Source organism: Bos mutus, chromosome 10 (assembly GCF_027580195.1).
Source record: "Bos mutus isolate GX-2022 chromosome 10, NWIPB_WYAK_1.1, whole genome shotgun sequence".
Classification (NCBI taxonomy): Eukaryota; Metazoa; Chordata; class Mammalia; order Artiodactyla; family Bovidae; genus Bos; species Bos mutus.
The window spans coordinates 64,060,113-64,066,283 of NC_091626.1; the positions used below are offsets into that span (position 1 = coordinate 64,060,113).

The 6,171-nt window shown below is 42.4% G+C and overlaps 1 non-coding gene across 1 annotated transcript; it reads left to right on the forward strand.

The window, feature by feature from the left end:
• The first annotated feature begins 5,540 nt into the window (after window positions 1-5,540).
• On the forward strand, window positions 5,541-5,612 carry TRNAC-ACA (transfer RNA cysteine (anticodon ACA)). The gene has a single exon. It is a non-coding gene; the product is annotated as a tRNA-Cys (tRNA).
• Window positions 5,613-6,171: the final 559 nt, after the last annotated feature.

Sequence of the window (6,171 nt, forward strand, 5' to 3'; positions counted from 1 at the left end):
CTCCAGTGTTCTTGCCTGGAGAATCCCAGGGACGGGGGAGCCTGGTGGGCTGCTGTCTATGGGGTCGCACAGAGTTGGACACAACTAAAGTGACTTAGCAGCAGCAGCAACAGGTACTGAGCTCTTAATATGTGCCTGGCAATATTCTAAACATTCACATGTACCATTGCATTTAAATTTCATGATTTATAAACTATAATGCACTCATTTTACAGATGAGAAAATCTAGACTCAAAGAGGCTGAGTAACTCGCCCAGGGTTACCCAGCTGCTAAGCAGCCAAGCTAGGATGTGGACCCTGTCAGGATGGCCCCCACACCCACACTCTTTACCATTAAACTGTTTCTTGACACACACTGCTCTTGACTGTCAAAGTTCTTCATGGCATTCATGAAATGTAAATTATTTTAAAATTGCTGTTCTTATTTTCTTCTTCTCTTTCAAATTTTCTATTATAAAACTGATTCAGAAGACTAAGCAAAGTGGGTGGATAGTTTAATGAACTGGAACGAGGTAAACATCTTAGCAACCACCATCCAGGCCAAGAAAGAGCCACCACTGGCTTTTTACCAGCCACCACCTAAGTCCCTCCATGTGTTCCATCCTGGTCAATGTATCTTCCTCCTCAGGGGTAACTGCTACTCTGACTTTTAAAAGAATCATACCATATTTGTGTTTCATTGTAGTTTTATCACCTAAGTACCGGGTACAACAGTACACTTTACCCATTGTAAATTTGACATGCCTTTTAAGTCTATTACATTCTACAGGCTCTCTTTCCTTTTTCTTACAACTTCTTTGGGAATCTGCCCTGTAGAACTCCCACCATTGGGGCTCTGCGGACTGTACAGCGGGCAGTTCACCATGCTCCTCTGTCCTCTCTAGTTCCTGCAAATGGACAGCTGGGTCCAGACACTTGGTCAGTCCTAGGTCTGATCTCTTGGCAGGACTGTAGGTGCTGATTTGTTCTTTCACCAAGAGCATGTGGTATGTGTGTTTCTCTCTTTTTGTGATGATAGCAGCTGTTGGTGCTTAATGCCAAGACCTAATTATCCAAAGGGGGTTGCAAAGGATGATATTCTAGTTCTATCATTTCTTTTCTACTTATTAATCCACTCATTGGAACACTTTTATAAATATAAATTTTCTGGATCTTCCCTGGTGGTCCAGTGGCTAAGGCTCTGTGCTCCCAATGCAGTGGACCCAGGTTTGAAAACCTGGTCAGGGAACTAGATCCCACATGCTACAAGTGAGAGTTTCCATGCTGCAACTGAGACGTAGCCCAACCAAATAAATATATATATGTATACACATTTTCCCTCCCCTACTATTTGGGTACCCCATGATACCATTCATATAGGAAAAACAGAATAAATAACTCTTTCTCTTCATCGACCAGTGTTCACAAAAACTAGTTCCCCACCATCCTCTGAAAGAGGTCAATTTTTAAAAATATCATTATGAGGTCACAGCTTTCAACTTATTTGATGGACTTCAAGTAATTATAATTATTCTTTTTAAAGCTCATATTTTTGCCCTTTGGCTAATAGAAACCTTTTCAAGTTGGCTCTGGGGTGTTTCTGACATGGCCCTGGTGGTACATGACAGCTGCATGGCTATCTAGTATGACTAGATGTTCCAGATGCATCTCCTATATTTTCTATCCCAAACCTGGAAACAGACATTTGTCTAGATTCCTTTAGTGGAAATGATATTTCAAGACTACAAATCTGGGCACTAAGGATGTCACAGAATCCAAGTCTGTGTGCCCAACACACATGGCTTTACACAGTGAAGCAAACTGAAATGTCAGAGTTTGGAGCAGAAAAGGGTTTATCAAAGGGTCAAGCAAGGAAAACGGGTGGCTCATGCTCAAAAGCCTGAACTCTCTGATGGTTTTCAGGGAAGAGTTTTTATAGCCTAAATTTTGAGGGAGGGCTGCAGGACCTGTGACCTTCCTCTGATTGGTTGATAGGGCAGTGTTCCAGGAATCTTACTGCAGAAGAACTCAGAGATGTATTGTTACATATATCCTCTGAGGAAGAGCCAGGACCCTGCTTCACTTGCACTTTTGTTTCTTGACTCCTCCACTGTTATTTCTGCATTCCCTCTCTCTCCTAATTAGTAACTGTTGAACCTGCCCTTCAGAACTCAGGGAAGGTATAGGAGGCCGAAGCCTTTTTCCTAAAAACATGATATGGTGGACACAGAAAGACTTTTGTACCTTGAGGGCCCCATAGGGTCCTCCTTGGTTTCAAGGATAATCATAGCCACTGGGTTGGTCACTGTTTCTAAGGCTTTTCCATGAGCAGGGCTAGGAACTATGCACGCACATTTTTTTGTACGTATGTTATAGTCAATAAAAAGAGGTTTTTATTAAAATGAACATTTTGTCCATCATTTTGCTTCCTAGGTCCTTAGCATAGCCCACTGAGGAGCTATTGGCACAAAGTTCATTTAGTATCTTGAAGTCTTAGTGGAGAAAGAAAGTAATTCTTCAGTTTGGGTTTATGGATCCAATTCCCATTTCAATGTCATTCATTTTCTCTGTCATATATTAGTTCAAAAACATCTCTTCTTGTCCATACCATTTTACAGTCTATTTATATTTTCCAAATGCCAAAATTTCAGTGAATAATCCTCTTGGGGGACTGTTTGAGATGCAAGCTGTTGCAGAAAAGAAGAGGAAAGAATGGCCTGTAGGCCAGCCCACCTGTACTTTCCTTTCACTCTCTGACTTTGCTAGCTGCAAGTCCAGACTAAGAATGAGCTACACAGGTTGCTAACACAAGAGAAACACACCTTCTTACAAGGATATTAGCCAGCATAAGGCCCTGAATCCTAATGTTTAGCTTAAATGCTAGGCTATTAACAGGAGAATTACCAGAAGCTTTGGAGGGACACTAGATTAAGGAAGGATTTAGTCTATACTGAAAGGCATAAAAATAGGATGGCAAGTGCAAGAGTCAAGAGCAGATACTCAGTGTCTCTCACCTTTCCCCATGGAAATAGAGGAAAACATTGGCTCTAATATCTGTGTGGTCTTGAAGACAGGTCCAATATATCAAGTATGACATGGCATGATACATATGAAAGGACTCTGCATGTTGCAATACACTGTGCAAATGAGCTAACGATACTATTATTAAATATTATTTAATTAAATTCAGAAATTCTTCTCTTAAAATTATCTTGACCAAGTCTATGTGCCCCAACATGCCGTTTTCAAATGAAAGGCAAAGGAACGTGAAAGCATCAGGCTGGCTGCCTCTGAGTGCCTGCAGGGAGGCCAATAATATGACTCTGGGATCATCATTATCTTCATAAAAAGAAAGTCTAGGGGTTGAAAAGGGGCCAGCCTCCTGGCTTCCCACTGACAAAAAGCACAAAGACAAAACTCTTCTTACGCCCACAGGTCCTCACATGCCTTTCCTTGTTTACCAGAACTCAGGCCACAGGCATTTTGATAGAGGTGCCATGTCTCAGGAAAGTTCTAGAAAGTGTGCAACCCTGAGGCAGGGTGTTGGGGCCTGGGCAGAATGAAGGGAAGGCAAGAACATGTGTGATGTTTCAGGGAGACTGAAAATGAATGAGCATTTTTGAGAGAGAGAGGGAATGAATGTAGATGTTCTGTGGGCCCCTAATTATGCAGGTTCATGTGTGGGAATCCCAGCAACTCTGGAGGCAAAAGAGAGTTAAATACCTCATCGAAGAGATACTTCTCTAGAGGGGACAGAATGATGGAGCACCAGCAAAATAAGTGGGGAATGCTATAATTATAGATTAAGTTGGAAGAATATCTTTAAAGAAGCTTCAAAAATCATTTTCTCTAGATCTGTATCTCTCTTATCTGTGGATGGTACAGCCTCTTTCCCACGAGCAGAGATCTAGTCTTTATTTTAACAGCTGCTACCCTTTGCGCTCATACAAGGAGTTTTCATTGAATTTGTTCTAATGCTATTAAGAAAGAACAAAGGTGCCACCCAACCAAAGAAAATATAATTATTCCATTATACAGTTTACTTTGCCTTCCTCTGCTGTGAGAGGAATAACAAATGAAATGGTTAAACTAAAACTTCTGACTCATGAAACAGATCTCCTTCCTTTCCTAAATGGAATGTTATGATTGGAGACAAACAGATAAATAAATGCCTAAAGTTTTAAGTATGCATTTCAGAGATAGCTTACAGCCTCTTCTCTCTCTCTGTCTCTCTCTTTCTCACATCAGTTCAATTCAATGCTCCAGGAACATCCAAATTCCTTCTTTAGAAAAGGACATAGATGTGTCATCAGAAACATCACTAATGGTATGAAGAGTGTCCCTGTCCTGGCTGCAGTACAATCAGAGCCTTTAATCCCCAGAGAATGGGAGTCTTCACATCAACTCAGAAGAGCCAGTGCTCTTTGAGGAAGCATAAGCGTAAATGCGGCTTCCCAGGTGGCACAGTAGTAAAGAATGTGCCTGCCAATGCAGAAGACATAAGAGATACGAGTTTGATCTCTGGGTCCGGAAGATCCCCTGGAGGAAGGCACGGCAACCCACTCCAGTATTCTTGTCTGGAGAATCCCATGGACAGAGGAGCCTGGCGGGCTACAGTGCGTGGGTCATAGACTGACTAGTCAGGCCCGACTGAAGCAACTTGGCACGAGCATAAATGCCTCCAGGTCTCATTACCCTGTCTTCTCAGCCTGGATTTAGAACTCAAATCCAGCCTATGCTCACCTTTTTACTGTCCCTGCTACCTCCACTTCTGGCTCCTTGCTCTCCCTTCCGGTTCCAACTTTGCCATTAATTCCTTGGTGCCCACGTCAGCCATCATCAGGAGCCACTGCCTCTCTTTCTGACTCTTGACTCTTTCTGACCTTTCTCAAGTGTCAAACTCCATTAGCTCTTTGCTGACTATTTTTGCCTCCTGACAGTGAGAGCTCTGCCTGCCCAGAGCAAGCAGGACTCTTACATTGCAACTCTAACAGGAATTAATGTGCTGCGTGGTAGCAGCTATTCTGTTTGGAGGGTCCTGTGTTTTAAGCTACCTCACCGCTATCATACCATGGGCTCCTGGAGTATAAGAGGATTTAAGGACACAGAGAAGCATGCCAAAGCTCAAAGGAAGGAATATGTTAAAGGGCAATGGAAGTCTGCTCCAGGGAGAGAAGCATGGAAAGGGCTCATTTAACCTCAGGAAGATTTCTTCAGTGTATTACAGCAAGAGAAGTTTATCCTCTCAAAGTTAAAAAAGCATCTAACCAGAATCACTGAGAATAATTGTAATAAGTTCAGGGAAGCAACATTTAAATAAAATGGGCAGCCTCAAACGTTGATTATAGAACACGGTATGTGAAATTAGAGTCTAAATAATCCTATATGCACATCAGAAAGAGGAAGCAGTGTAAGAAAGAATGAAAATATATTATTTTTGTTTTCTTTGGGTTTTTTAATTGACGTATAATTGATTTACAACATGTTAGTTTCTGGTGTACAGCAAAGTAATTCAGCTTTTTTTTTTCCCGATTATTTTCCATTATAGGTTATTAGAGGCTTCCCTGGTGGCTCAGATGGTAAAGCATCTGTCTACAATGCAGAAGACCCAGGTTCGAGCCCTGGGTTGGGAAGATCCCCTGGAGAAGGAAATGGCAATCCACTCCAGTACTATTGCCTGGAAGATCCCATGGACAGAGGAACCTGGTAGGCTACAGTCTATGGGGTCGCAAAGAGTCGGACACGACTGAGCAACTTCACTTTCTTTCTATAGGTTATTAGAATATATTGAATATAATTCCTTGTGCTATATAGCAAGTCCTTGTTACTTCTCTATTTTATGTATTGTTGTTGTTATTCAGTTGACCAGTCATGTCCAACTCTTTGTGACCCCATGGACTGCAGCACACCAGGCCTCCCTGTCCCTCACTACATCCCCGAGTTTGTCCAAGTTCATGTTCATTGCATCGGTGATGCCATCCAGTCATCCATCCTCTGGCACCACCCTCACCTACATTGTGAGAGCTGGAACGTAAAGAAGGCAGAGTACCAAAGAATTTTATGTATGTGTCTAGTTGTTCAGTCTTGTCCAATTCTTTGTGACCCCGTGGACTGTAGTCCACCTGTCCATGGGGATTCTCCAGGCAAGAATACTGGAGTGGGTTGCCATGCCCTCCTCCAGGGGATCTTCCC